Source organism: Cyanistes caeruleus, chromosome 37, assembly GCF_971803275.1.
Source record: "Cyanistes caeruleus chromosome 37, bCyaCae1.hap1.1, whole genome shotgun sequence".
In the NCBI taxonomy this organism is placed as follows: Eukaryota; Metazoa; Chordata; class Aves; order Passeriformes; family Paridae; genus Cyanistes; species Cyanistes caeruleus.
In genome coordinates this window covers 1,941,522-1,956,671 of record NC_141738.1, presented here as the reverse complement: position 1 = coordinate 1,956,671, position 15,150 = coordinate 1,941,522, and the positions used below count along the sequence as shown (strand labels likewise).

The window sequence follows — 15,150 nt, the reverse complement described above, 5'->3', positions numbered from 1 at the left end:
AGCACTGATGATGGCAGTCTGGCACAAGTCCAGATTTTTGTTGGTGTTACATTTGGTCAGGGTGTGATTTCAGCAGAGGAACCCCAGCAAAGGCATTTGCCATTGCAGGGAAAGGAAGTCAAACAGCCATCGTGGAAGTGCTCCATCCCTAGAAGTGTTCAAGGCCAGGACGAAGCAACCTGGTCTAGTGAAGGTGTCCCTCCTCATGGCAAGGGTGGAATGAGATGAGCTTTAAAGTCACTTCCAACTCAAACCATTCTGTGATTCCATGATCCTTCAGAAGCAGCAACAGCAGGACACAACTGAGCAAAGAACAATTTGGTAAATGCTACTGTAGCAGGAGTCTTGACCTACAGATATCACTACAAAGTGACTATCCCAGAGGAGGACTTCCCTGTAAGGGTCACACCACTGCCTCACAGCCACATCCAGCCCCTTCTGCCTCCCTGGTGGCACTAGAGCTGGTCCTGGCTGCGCCCCTCTGACTGTGTGGCAGGTGGTGGCCCTGTCACCATCCCCTATGACTCTATAACCATGTGACCATGGTGTGCTGTGGGCATCCTTCTGCTGCCACACACTTCCAGGCGCAATCAAGTCTGTCCTGCAACCCTCTGACCATTGCTGAGTAGCAGAGGCAGCCGCTGGCAATGTGGGCTCACTGCTGCTAGCCACAGCATCCAGAAAACAGCTCAAATTAAAACTGGGAAACCTTTGCAATGGAGCAAGCACCATGCTTCTGGTGGCGGCGGCAGCAGCAGCAGCAGCAATGGTGCCCCTGGTCGACACCTCTGCCTGGTCCCAGCTCTCATCATAAATTGCTGCACTAACCTACATGGAGAGGCATTAACTTTCTCTCCTAAAACAAGGTGCAATTAGTTGGGCTTAAAAGAACACCAAGCAGTGCTAATTACTCTCTAAAAGATGAATAGAATTAAGCCAGAGAAGCAGAAAATTATCTTTGTGGGAGATCTGTTGCAGAGTTTAACTGAACAAGGATGGTAGCTGGATTGACAATGAAGAATTTGTCTTTTAACACCAGTTCACAAGCACCTTGACTATCGCCTTTTTTTTGCTCCTGGAAATCATCTAGAGTTTGAATTAATAACTTAATAATAAATAATAACGAGCTAATAAATAATTAATCAATATTTACTTAATAATTAATAAATAATAATTAATATTTAATTAATAATCAATAAATAAAAATTAATAAGTATTAGCTAACGAATAAATAATAAATATTTAATTAAATAATTAATGATAAGTAATATTTAATAGTATTAAATTATAATTAGTAAATAATAACAATCTAATAAATAAAAAATATTTAATTAGATAATGATTAACAAATAGTATTTAATAATAGTAGATAATATTTAATCATTATTTATTAATACTTCGTTAAACTAATACATATAAGGATAACAAAATATCTTGTTAAAAGTAATTATAATTAATAATAATTTTATTATTTTAATAAAATGAGCAAAATAAAGCAATGTAATAAAGAAAATCGTTATTATTTTAAATAAAATCAAACTAAAATAATAAAAACGAAAAAAACCCAGCTTTATTCTCAATATTTTAAACATTATCTTCAATCCAGAAACTACAAAACAGCTCCTCTCTGTCCCGCAGAAACAACAGCTCGTCTCCCTGTGCCACTCCAGACCCCGCACCCGCCTCCGGCCGCCCGAAAAGCCCAGGACGTGGCAGAAAGAATTGGCCACGACCGGCCCCACCGCCCCAGGACACCGCCGGCCCCCAGATGCTGGCCCCAGCAGACGCGGGCATGGCGCCCGACCTCACCGGCGCTCCCCAGTTCAGTGAGCACAGGGCTCCCGTCCTGGCGCACTGGCGCTCCCTGGATCGCTCACGCCGCCGCTCGCTGCTGCCGCCCGCCGCCGCCTCTCCACCGCTCGCCGCCGAACTAACGCCCGCACCCCTCCAGCTCACACTATTTATAGCCCACGGCCGGCCAGCCCAGCCAATCACAGCCTGAGGCAGCGCCGGGCCCGCCAATCCCAGCCTGCCCATTCCCGCCGCGCTCGCCTCTGCGACCCCCCGCTGTCCCCTCAGGCCCCGCTCCCGCGATCCCGCCCGCTCCCCCCCTTCTCCCCGTTTCTTTGGGCGAAGTTACGGCTGAGACCTGAACGGGGAGCCCCCGCCCACCCTTTCCGGGACCCAGCAGCACCTCTCGGGGCTGCGGCAGCTCGGCTCCGCCGGCTCCCAAAGCGACAGCAGCCAGAGCGGCACCCCAGCAAAACGGGGGAGCGGGAATGGGCCACGACTGAGCGGGCTGAGCTTGGCGAGACCGCGCCTGGATTCAAAGGGCGGCTGTGATTGGCCACCTGGAACCCTGACCTAGAACCATAACCTAGAACCATAACCTAGAACCCTGACCTAGAACCATAACCTAGAACCCTGACCTAGAACCGTAACCTAGAACCCTGACCTAGAACCGTAACCTAGAACCCTGACCTAGAACCGTAACCTAGAACCCTGACCTAGAACCGTAACCTAGAACCCTGACCTAGAACCGTAACCTAGAACCCTGACCCAGAACCCGGAACCTGCCATCGCCAGGCTGTCGTCTCTCCGTCAGCTACAAAAAATAAAACAGAAAATCAGCAGCTGATCTTTGCAGGGCGTCGGCCAAAACCCGACAATTCCGCTACTCACGGCCGTGTCCTGAGGCCGCACGATAGGGCCACGCCGGGACCAGGCAGCATCGTCGCAGGGCGCGCCTGAGTTAAGAGAAGAAAAAGTGATGTGGCGTTGCTGAGACTTGAACAGGCCCTCGCTCCTCCTCCCGACATCCCCAACTCACGGGAAGCCCTCGGCCCCTTCCTGAAGGCCACCCACACAGCCCCTTTACGTGGAAAAGGCTCCGTCACGCGGTCCCTGTGACGCTTCCGCAGGGCTCATGGGAGCGGCGAAGCAGGCGTGCCGGCCGGCTGGCGACGGGGTCTCGACGAAACGCAACTGGACCGCCTAAAGCACGCAAACAAGAAGGGACGCTTGGCGCTGCACCAGAAACTGAGAGCCCAGCGATAACAACAGCCTCCCTCCACCGGTCAACGCTCACCTTGCCCACTTCACCTTGACTGCTGCTAGCTGGCTCTATTTCCTAAAAATAAAGACAAAGAGGAGACCTGTAACACAGTGACCGGTTCCAGTTGCCCTGCAAAGACAAACACTGACTTACCTTCTCGGGGAAACCCCCTTACCCTGGATGGGGCGCTCTGCCACCGATTTCATCCGGCCGCATCTGAAAGAGAGCTGAGACAAAAGTCAAAGTGCTGCAGGGTAACGTCACAGCTCCAGACATCTTGTGTTGATCTAGGGATATGTTCTAGACCCCGACTACACCCTACATCGCCAATTTCAAATTACAGGGGCCTGGGACTTGGCCTTTTACACCTACAGCCAGGCTGGGCAGCAGGGCAGAGCAGCTCCGGGACAACTACACCCAGACACCCGTGACACACCAGACACCCGACGAGGGGCCACAATGGGGAGACAAAACTCTGGGTCACAAGGACGGCCGCAAGGACTGAGAGAATGTGGAACGAGATGAGCCGCGTGAGAATGAAGGCGAGCTGATGAAGCTCACAGAACCCGGGAGGAAGAAGATGCTGACGGAATGACAAACTCCAGGAACCGCCAAGACGGAGGCCCAAGAATCTTATGGCCGCAATCCTCTACCTATCTTTGCGTTTCTTCAAGTCCTAAGCCGCAACAATGGATCCTCACGGCGCACGGCTGTTGACACAGCTCGGAAGAAGACGTCTAAAAGACATCCGATCGGATGCTTTTCGAAACAGACGCGATTCCAAGGCCTCTGAGAGCAGCCGAGCCGAGGAGCCCAGAGATCGGAGATGCTATAAGTGATGCTGGCGTTTCTGGTAAGCCCCCAGAAGAGATAGGGCAAGGCACGTACAACACAAGAGGCACAAAAGACACAGAAGGCACGACGGACAAGTGACATGCCACGCCCCGAGGCTGCTCTGTCCTGCACACCTCAGCACTGTGAACAAAAGTGAGGCTCTCCCACCGTGCGGCCTAAGGGGCCACAGCCTGGACCTCCCCGTCCCCAAAGCTGACTCAAAAATCCCAGGTCACGAGCCCCGACCCGGCACCCCGCTTCCATCCCCTCCGCGGGTCGTAGCCTTTGACTCAGCTCTCGGATGCCCGCTGGGGAGGATCCACACGGAGCACCAAGGAAGGCCGCCTGGCTATCCGGGAAGTTCCTGCCATCGCCAGGCTGTTGTCTCTCCGTCAGCTACAAAAAATAAAACAGAAAATCAGCAGCTGATCTTTGCAGGGCGTCGGCCAAAACCCGACAATTCCGCTACTCACGGCCGTGTCCTGAGGCCGCACGATAGGGCCACGCTGGGACCAGGCAGCGTCGTCGCAGGGCGCGCCTGAGTTAAGAGAAGAAAAAGTGATGTGGCGTTGCTGAGACTTGAACAGGCCCTCGCTCCTCCTCCCGACATCCCCAACTCACGGGAAGCCCTCGGCCCCTTCCTGAAGGCCACCCACACGGCCCCTTTACGTGGAAAAGGCTCCGTCACGCGGTCCCTGTGACGCTTCCGCAGGGCTCACGGGAGCGGCGAAGCAGGCGTGCCAGCCGGCTGGCGACGGGGTCTCGACGAAACGCGACTGGACCGCCTAAAGCACGCAAACAAGAAGGGACGCTTGGCGCTGCACCAGAAACTTGAGAGCCCAGCGATAACAACAGCCTCCCTCCACCGGTCAACGCTCACCTTGCCCACTTCACCTTGACTGCTGCTAGCTGGCTCTATTTCCTAAAAATAAAGACAAAGAGGAGACCTGTAACACAGTGACCGGTTCCAGTTGCCCTGCAAAGACAAACACTGACTTACCTTCTCGGGGGAACCCCCTTACCCTGGATGGGGCGCTCTGCCACCGATTTCATCTGGCCGCATCTGAAAGAGAGCTGAGACAAAAGTCAAAGTGCTGCAGGGTAACGTCACAGCTCCAGACATCTTGTGTTGATCTAGGGATATGTTCTAGACCCCGACTACACCCTACATCGCCAATTTCAAATTACAGGGGCCTGGGACTTGGCCTTTTACACCTACAGCCAGGCTGGGCAGCAGGGCAGAGCAGCTCCGGGACAACTACACCCAGACACCCGTGACACACCAGACAACCGACGAGGGGACACAATGGGGAGACCAAACTCTGGGCCACAAGGACGGCCGCAAGGACTGAGAATGCGGAACGAGATGAGCCGCGTGAGAATGAAGGCGAGCTGATGAAGCTCACAGAACCCGGGAGGAAGAAGATGCTGACGGAATGACAAACTCCAGGAACCGCCAAGACGGAGGCCCAAGAATCTTATGGCCGCAATCCTCTACCTATCTTTGCGTTTCTTCAAGTCCTAAGCCGCAACAATGGATCCTCGCGGCGCACGGCTGTTGACACAGCTCGGAAGAAGACGTCTAAAAGACATCCGATCGGATGCTTTTCGAAACAGACGCGATTCCAAGGCCTCTGAGAGCAGCCGAGCCGAGGAGCCCAGAGATCGGAGATGCTATAAGTGATGCTGGCGTTTCTGGTAAGCCCCCAGAAGAGATAGGGCAAGGCATGTACAACACAGGAGGCACAAAAGACACAGAAGGCACGACGGACAAGTGACACGCCACGCCCCGAGGCTGCTCTGTCCTGCACACCTCAGCACTGTGAACAAAAGTGAGGCTCTCCCACCGTGCGGCCTAAGGGGCCACAGCCTGGACCTCCCCGTCCCCAAAGCTGACTCAAAAATCCCAGGTCACGAGCCCCGACCCGGCACCCCGCTTCCATCCCCTCCGCGGGTCGTAGCCTTTGACTCAGCTCTCGGATGCCCGCTGGGGAGGATCCACACGGAGCGCCAAGGAAGGCCGCCTGGCTATCCGGGAAGTTCCTGCCATCGCCAGGCTGTTGTCTCTCCGTCAGCTACAAAAAATAAAACAGAAAATCAGCAGCTGATCTTTGCAGGGCGTCGGCCAAAACCCGACAATTCCGCTACTCACGGCCGTGTCCTGAGGCCGCACGATAGGGCCACGCTGGGACCAGGCAGCGTCGTCGCAGGGCGCGCCTGAGTTAAGAGAAGAAAAAGTGATGTGGCGTTGCTGAGACTTGAACAGGCCCTCGCTCCTCCTCCCGACATCCCCAACTCACGGGAAGCCCTCGGCCCCTTCCTGAAGGCCACCCACACGGCCCCTTTACGTGGAAAAGGCTCCGTCACGCGGTCCCTGTGACGCTTCCGCAGGGCTCACGGGAGCGGCGAAGCAGGCGTGCCAGCCGGCTGGCGACGGGGTCTCGACGAAACGCGACTGGACCGCCTAAAGCACGCAAACAAGAAGGGACGCTTGGCGCTGCACCAGAAACTTGAGAGCCCAGCGATAACAACAGCCTCCCTCCACCGGTCAACGCTCACCTTGCCCACTTCACCTTGACTGCTGCTAGCTGGCTCTATTTCCTAAAAAATAAAGACAAAGAGGAGACCTGTAACACAGTGACCGGTTCCAGTTGCCCTGCAAAGACAAACACTGACTTACCTTCTCGGGGGAACCCCCTTACCCTGGATGGGGCGCTCTGCCACCGATTTCATCCGGCCGCATCTGAAAGAGAGCTGAGACAAAAGTCAAAGTGCTGCAGGGTAACGTCACAGCTCCAGACATCTTGTGTTGATCTAGGGATATGTTCTAGACCCCGACTACACCCTACATCGCCAATTTCAAATTACAGGGGCCTGGGACTTGGCCTTTTACACCTACAGCCAGGCTGGGCAGCAGGGCAGAGCAGCTCCGGGACAACTACACCCAGACACCCGTGACACACCAGACAACCGACGAGGGGACACAATGGGGAGACCAAACTCTGGGCCACAAGGACGGCCGCAAGGACTGAGAATGCGGAACGAGATGAGCCGCGTGAGAATGAAGGCGAGCTGATGAAGCTCACAGAACCCGGGAGGAAGAAGATGCTGACGGAATGACAAACTCCAGGAACCGCCAAGACGGAGGCCCAAGAATCTTATGGCCGCAATCCTCTACCTATCTTTGCGTTTCTTCAAGTCCTAAGCCGCAACAATGGATCCTCACGGCGCACGGCTGTTGACACAGCTCGGAAGAAGACGTCTAAAAGACATCCGATCGGATGCTTTTCGAAACAGACGCGATTCCAAGGCCTCTGAGAGCAGCCGAGCCGAGGAGCCCAGAGATCGGAGATGCTATAAGTGATGCTGGCGTTTCTGGTAAGCCCCCAGAAGAGATAGGGCAAGGCACGTACAACACAAGAGGCACAAAAGACACAGAAGGCACGACGGACAAGTGACACGCCACGCCCCGAGGCTGCTCTGTCCTGCACACCTCAGCACTGTGAACAAAAGTGAGGCTCTCCCACCGTGCGGCCTAAGGGGCCACAGCCTGGACCTCCCCGTCCCCAAAGCTGACTCAAAAATCCCAGGTCACGAGCCCCGACCCGGCACCCCGCTTCCATCCCCTCCGCGGGTGGTAGCCTTTGACTCAGCTCTCGGATGCTTGGTGTGGTGGATCCACATGGAGTGTGAAGGAAGGCCTCCTCGCCATCTGGGATGTTCCTGCCATTGTCAGGATGTCGACTCCTGGTCAGCTACAACCAAGAAGACAAAATATCAATGCAGGAGCTTAGTGCCACATCTGTGAAAACCCAGCACTTACCTTCTCTAGAGAATGCCCAGGTCCATGGGCTGCACACTTCACCCCACAGGGAGGCCGAAGCTTGCTTCACAGCAGTATTGGCTGACAGCCAAATGACCACCACCTCAAGGAGGGGAGGAAGACTCTCCAGTCAGTGAGGGCCAGGGAGCCCAGGGTACCCCAAGGATAGAAACCCCAGCTTATACGACAGCAGTAGGCCCGAGCACTCACTATCGCTTCCTGGCTGGCCCTAGCACCAGGGAACTGCCTGCACCTCTCGGGGGTTCTGGCACTCTGCTGCTTTAGGGTTCCTGCCTGCAGCTGTCTCAAGGAAACGGGAGCGCTGTTAGGGCTGCTGTTTAGGGTTTGAATAGTCCTGTACTCTACCTTATATCCCAACCTATACCCCTTTTCTTTTCACTGTTTGTCTCCAGCCCTCGAGCCCTTGACCTCTGAAGCCCTCCCTCAGCCTCTCCATGTCACTGCCAAGCTGCCCCGCTGAACCCTATAAACTTACAACCCTACGCTTGCAACCGGGGATGCTCCTTATCCATAGGCCCCAAGAGATGTCCCTTAGCCCGGACCAGGCAATCCACAGTTGCTCCCTACCCTACCTAAGTTTGGCCCTGAGACAGGGCAGAGGCTGACAGAGCCGAACTCTTTGCGGAGGCCAGGCACGAAGCCTTACCAACCGCCGCCTCGAGGAGGGGTGGGAGCAATCCCCGGCTGCGGAGGGACAGAGAGCCCAGGGTGGGGCGGGGCGGGAAACCCCCTGTTTCCCCAACCCTGCGGATCGTCCCCCCACTATCTCTTCCTGGCTGGCCCTAGCACCAGGGAACTGCCTGCACCTCTCGGGGGTTCTGGCACTCTGCTGCTTTAGGGTTCCTGCCTGCAGCTGTCTCAAGGAAACGGGAGCGCTGTTAGGGCTGCTGCTTAGGGTTTGGGGTGGGGTACACCTGAACTCCACCTTACCTATACCCCTTCTTTTCACTGTTCACTCAGCCTTTTTATTTTTGGAATTCTTGTGACAGATTGAGGGCACTGGGGAAGGACTGCCAAGATGAAATCAAAAGGGAAAAGGAGAAAGATCACCCCTGCAAATCCACACTGGCTCAGCTGTTCAGGTGCTGCTTCCTGGCAGAAAGCTTTGTCCCTCACCACCTCCTTTATGCAGTGCTCCACGTCCAGTTGCATCCACGTGCTCCCCCAGACCCTATGAGATACTCTCACCGTCACTCCATCAGATGCCACTGGGAGCCCACCAGAAACTCCTCTCCTTCAGCAGTTCCATGCCAAAGTTGATTTGCCACTCGTATTTGGCCCTGTAATAACAGCAAAATCATTGCCCTCTGTCAGGTACTTGTTGTTAGACACAGGTTTTTCCATAGCCATCTTTTCAAGAACGAAGTGCCATCCCTGCTTGATTGCTAAATCAACAGTAAATTCTGGAAAACCTAAATGAGAAAAAGAATCTAATATTACGAATTAATATGGGAACCTTTATGTGATTAAACTAGTATGCTTTGAAATAAAGTGAATTCTTCCAGGTCTACTGCAAAAATCTAATTCCTAAAAAAAAAATAACCAAAAAACAAACAGCATCAAATTCTCACCCATATGATCAATAAAGTCACAATACCTCCACCAGCCAAGGGAAAAAAATCTTAACCTAGAAAAAATCCAAACCACCTCAAAAAGATTCAACACTGAAACACAATGCATCCTAGCACTTCAACTAACAATACTAAAATAAATTTTAAAAACAAGTATTCTCTCTATCCACACCAACCCAATACCACATAAAACAAATAAAGTACTCTCATCACAGCACCCCCAAATCAAAACCCTAAATTGCACTAAAATCTTTAAAATAATCACAAATTAACCCCAAAATAAAGTTTAATCTCACTAACAAAAAAAACCCCAAAACAGGTAACAAAAACAAAACCCACACCGTACAACCACCAGCAAAAACAGATGCTATGCTCTTTCACTAACAGTTCTTATCACATCAGCAAAGTTAAACATAAATAAAAAGCAACCCTATTGAACTCCACACATCACACCAACTATTAAAAAAAAAAATCAAACCAAGTCACTGAACTCAAAGCCATTCAACTAACCCTAAACATTAGTAAAAAAACCCCAAAGCTCTACATTTATAGTAATACCTGAACAATTACCAAGACTCTATAAAAAATTTTAATAACTAATTAAAAACAAAAAACCAACCTAAACTACAAGTTAAAAAACACCACCCCCAAAAATATACCTATAAAAAGCCACCATATAAATGCCTATGTCCCCAGAAATGAAGCTAATAAGAAACACCACAACAGAAAGAAATCCAAACTTATCATCAACACCTAAACTAAAAAACACAACATTAAATAAATAGAACATATACATTATTATACGCCAACTACAAACAAAATAAAATTATACAATCAATTACTAAAAATCACCTTAGGACCACTCAAAAAACTTCCAAAAATTAAAAACTGCATCTAACAAAAGCCACCTAATTAACACCCAAAACTCAGCTAACCAAACAAACCCTACCCAATCTGAACCCGTACATACAATAAACAAATCCAAATAATACATATCAAAATCTATTTTAATTGATTCTACCTAAAATACAAACCAACCCATTCATAAAATCATCTTTATTCAAAAACCAAATTTCACGTAGTGAACACAAAAAAATGAAACAACACACTATGTGCCACCACAAAAACTAATATTGAATAAAAACCACATAAATAACTCTGCTTACTCAATATTACTACCACTATTTATATTTACCTGTATCTCTGTAAAAGTATATCTAAAAGTAAAAAATAATTTGACCATTAAGCCAAAGATATACAATAAAAAAATAAAATGTCCTAAAATTACATTATATCCCCACCATCTGCTTTATGCTTAAACAAATTCTGTAACTTCAAAACTAACAAAGAAAAAAAAACCTTTTAACGTACAATCTGTATACAATACTAATACACTCTACCCCAAATTCTCTCTCAACTCTATTGTTTAACAGAGACAACAAAAAATCCATTTTGTACTTTTTTGAAAATAACTTCTCATAGAGAGGAATGACAGGTTTGTCTTTACAAACAAGCTGTGGGTCTGCTGATAAGATGCAGCTATCAGTGAGAGACAACAGAAACAATGGGATGGATTCCACTAAAAGATCAAAGAGGCACTGAAAGAGTATCATGAATTCCACAAAAGCTAAGAATTAAAAAGGGATTATGCGTGGGGGGGGGGAAAGGTATCCCAGGTGTCAGGCGTTCCGGGAAGCCTGTACCTCTCAAGTACCTCAGCCTATGGGGAAAGAGAGAAGGGACAAGCAGCCAGGAATTAGGATAAAAAGTAGGCTGCACCCTCCAAAAATTCAAGAAACCCCAGGGGAATGCCCCATGGCCTCTCCCTTTATTCGAATAAAGTAAAAGGACTCCTCTGTCTCCTTTTTGGACATAAACCTCTGGTGTTTAAAGTAAAAGGACTCCTCTGTCTCCTTTTTGGACATAAACCTCTGGTGTTTGTGGATTAATTTTCCTGACATCATTGATTAGTGAATACAAAATAATTGCCAAAACCATAGTAACTTCTTCTAAAACTGTTCAACTTGACTCCAATCCCAAAACCCAAGCTACCACCAAAACACCCCACGGCTCAAAAAGACCCACGCCACATCCCAAACACACGTGAAAAAAAACCACAAAACCTTCTAAATCTCCTGATCTCTACTCCACAACAAATAAACTATCTAACGTTATTCATTCTTCTTCCTACGCCCTACTTATTGAAATAAACATTTTTTTCACTTTTCCTCAAAAAAAAATTTCCTTTAAAATCTATTAAAAAACTAACTGAAACCTGATTTCTATCAAGAAACACATTCATTTTAAAACATTTCCTCCCAATTGGTCTCAGACCTTTCCAAGGTTTGGATCCTGTTCCAGTGCACCTGAACCAAATCAACCTGCTCTGGCTCTGGAAACATCAACACCAAACCCAGAGCACGAAGCACCTCGCTGTCCCTACCCTGCTATCCCCCGGCCCTGCTCTCTCGCATCCTACGCTGCAGAGCGCTGGGAGCCAGGTTCAGCCCTGAGAATTGTCACATCCATTCCCTCGGACATTCCAGCTTCCACGGGGATATTGCGGGGACCCCCTGCTTTCCATTCCCCAGTACAGCACCAAGACAAAGTTCTCACTCGGCCCGCGTCTCCAGAAAATCGCGTGCAAGGCTTAAATAAACCCCGAGGCTTGAGAAATACAATCTGCCCAAAAAGCCCAGCTCTGCATCCAGGGGTAATGAACATCACAAACAGATTCACACACCCCAGATGCACGGGACGCTGCCAGCTCGGACCTGCAGTTAACTCGGCAATGGAAAAACCTGAGCTCGAAGCCCTCCTGCAAGGGTACAAAAGGTATTGGACACAGTTTCTAGAAGGCACCACATCGTTATTTAAAGGCACAGCTCGGCTAAAGAGCAATATCGACAAAGCCCCGAGACAAAAAGCCCGGCAGGTCGGGCTTTTCCCCCTCCCCTCCTCCCAGCGGCTTTTGCCAGGGCACTCTGAAGCCAATAAGCCACAAGTGTCCCCCAGCGCCCCCGCCGGGACTCGCTCCCGGGCTGGCGCCGCTCCAGGTGCGGGGGGACCGGGGGAGCCACGCGAGCCCCGGCAGCGGCGGCACTCGGCACCCGGGGGCGGCCCCGCGCTCCCGGCCGGAAAGCGGCTCCTCCGGCGGGCGGGGGCAGCTCCGGCCCCGGGAGAGCCCGGCCCGCCCAGCGGCACCGGGACCGGCCCGAAGGGGCCCCAGCGGTGCCCGAGCCCCGCGCCCGGAGCGGACAGAGCAGCCGGGACAGACACAGCTCCGCGCCGCGGCTCCCGCCTGCCCGCCCGGCCTCAGCACGGCTCTGTCACTCCTCGGGGGCTGCCAAGCCGCCAAATTCCCCAGAGAATGCCAGAAGCGCTGCCGTGCAGGGCTGTTAGGGGTCAGAATCGCTCTCAAAAGCAGCGCCACGGCTCCATGTGACCCCGCCTAATGCTGGAAAAGCCGTGTTTCTGTCAATTGAACCCCGGAAACTGAGGCAACGGGGGGGGGGGGGGCGAGGGGGGGGGTGTGCGTGCCTTCTTAAACCAACACGATGGCAAATAAATGAGTGCTCCCCCCCTTCAATTTAATCCCCTAAAAGTAAAAAGTTGTTTTTCCCTTGATTGAAATCTCTCAAATGATAGGAAAAGGGGAACACTCAATCAGACCCTTAAAAAGTAGTGACTATAAGGCTTCCTTCTCAATTTAAACCTCAGGATGATGGAAAGTGGGGGGTTCCCCTCAAGTCAAACCCATAAAATAGCAACAATATTTCCCCCCTTCCATTTAAAATGGAACATGGGGATTCACTGTTCACTGATACCCCTAACACCCTGGAAAAGGCAGGTTTTCCTCCAATCAGCACCCTTAAAATCATAGGTGGACTCCCCCCCAGTGTAAAAATAGATAATAACAGGAGTTTCTTCCCTCAATTTATGCCCCCCTTTTGTCCTCATAATACCCATTTCTTCCGGGGGGAATTGGGGAGCAAACGACAAAATGAAATCAAAAGGGAAAATCCCTTTTGCAAATCCCTGCAAACCCGCACTGGCTTACTTGGCTCAGATGCTGCTTTAAACAATGCTCCATGTCCAGGTGTATCCAGCTGTTCTCCCAGATCCTATGAGACACTCCCAGTATTATTCCATGAAATACCCCCCAGGAGCTCACCAAAAATCCCTCTGCTCCAACTGCTCCACACTCCATGCTCAAGCGAAGTGACAGAAACCCTCCCCCTAAAATAGCCCCGGGCAGGACCCACCCATTCTTTACCATAACTGCTCACACCTGGGTCTGCTCTGAGCGCTCATCAACCTCACAGTTCAGTTTGTGCTGTTGCCATCCTACGGGTGAGGGGAGGGGCAGAAGGAACTTGTTGCTCATTCCCTGGACGGCTCATTGTCTGCACCTGACACACTGGGGCACCAGGCTTTCCTTGCTATGGATGAGGACACCTCTCCTCCTCCTGGTGCCCAAGGCTGAAAATGGAATTCCACCTCCACAATTCCATGTGTTTGAGTTTCACAATTCCCAGTGTAATTCCCCATGGATCATAAGCCATCACCTCTAATTTTTCCTCTAGAATCACTGCTGACTTGCCTTTCTGTGGAAGTGCTTGACGCATGGATGCAGAGTTCAGGGGCTTGTTTATGGCTTATCCTGACGAGCACAAATGAAATCCAAACACCCAGAATTACAGGGAAATATGGATAAAGTTTATAAATACTCCTCTTCCCTGCAAATCCCTGGCAACCTCCCATTGACCTTTTACTCTTAACCTCTGAATTTTGACCTTTGACTCTTGACTTTAGCTCTCTGAAGTTTGATTCCCTGATAATTGACCTTGAACCACATAACCTTGGAAAATTAACCCATAACATTGCACCTGGGACCCTTTACTCTTGATCTTTGAACACTGACCATTCACATGTGACCCTTGAAGTTTGAATCCCTGACTTTCCAATTTAACCATTGACCCCTGACCTTTTGCACTTGACCTCAGCCCTTTGACCCTGCCCCAACATCAATATTACTGACCTACAGTGATTTCAGCATATGAATGCTACCACAGTTATCTCACCCAGCCGTGTCAATACCACTATCAGTCTCTATCCCAGCCCCAGTGATTATAGCTCCAGTCCTAGTGATCCCTTCCCTGCCCCAGTGATTTCAGCTCTTGGCCCACGAGCTTTATTTCACTGCAAGCTCTCTTCTTCCAGCTCCACATCCACTTCCTTTTCCCTCCGCTCTGCTAGGTGAAGCTGCTCCAGGTTGAGACAAAGGGTCTTTGTTCTTGGTTCCAGCTCTGAGGTTTCACCTTAAGGCCGAGAAATGCCACTCCAAACCCTTAAGGTCTCCTTAACCAAAGGAAAACTCAGCACCACTACAGATGTACAGAACAGCAATTTATCCACTGGGGCCCTCCGACACACTTTGCCCATTATGTGTCCAGAGGACTCCAAGTACTGACTTTACATGTCCACAAGCGTGGCCAAAGCCACACATACAGAGCAACACCAAGTTCTCACTGTGTACCAAGAGAAACAAAGATTTAATAACAGTATTTCTTAGACAACTGCTGGGGATGAAGTCAAATGTAAAGAAAAAATGGAAATGTAAAAAATCATGGATGTTAGTGCACATGGATACAGAGTTTCTGCTTTTGAGCTCCACAGATGTTTTTTTCTTTCCTCTTTCCCTTCTTGTGTGAGCTGCCTTTGAGTCAGTTATGTTATGTTGAGCTCTTGTGGGCACAGAGCGGTACTGCCGCTGTGCCCCGACCGGGGCCCTGCCCCGCTCCGCTGGGTGACGGGGGGGAGGCGGCAGCGGGAGCTACGGCAGT

The 15,150-nt window shown here is 50.6% G+C and overlaps 1 long non-coding RNA gene across 1 annotated transcript; it reads right to left on the bottom strand.

Annotated features, from left to right (window-relative positions):
• Positions 1 to 1,499: 1,499 nt before the first annotated feature.
• LOC111942620 (uncharacterized) lies at positions 1,500 to 13,522 on the bottom strand. The gene is made up of 14 exons (XR_015281514.1): positions 13,479 to 13,522; positions 8,922 to 9,013; positions 6,570 to 7,644; positions 6,449 to 6,490; positions 6,190 to 6,353; positions 6,042 to 6,106; positions 4,890 to 5,964; positions 4,770 to 4,811; positions 4,511 to 4,674; positions 4,363 to 4,427; positions 3,089 to 4,285; positions 2,831 to 2,994; positions 2,683 to 2,747; positions 1,500 to 2,605 (listed from the first exon to the last, which is right to left on the bottom strand). It is a non-coding gene; the product is annotated as an uncharacterized LOC111942620 (long non-coding RNA).
• Positions 13,523 to 15,150: the final 1,628 nt, after the last annotated feature.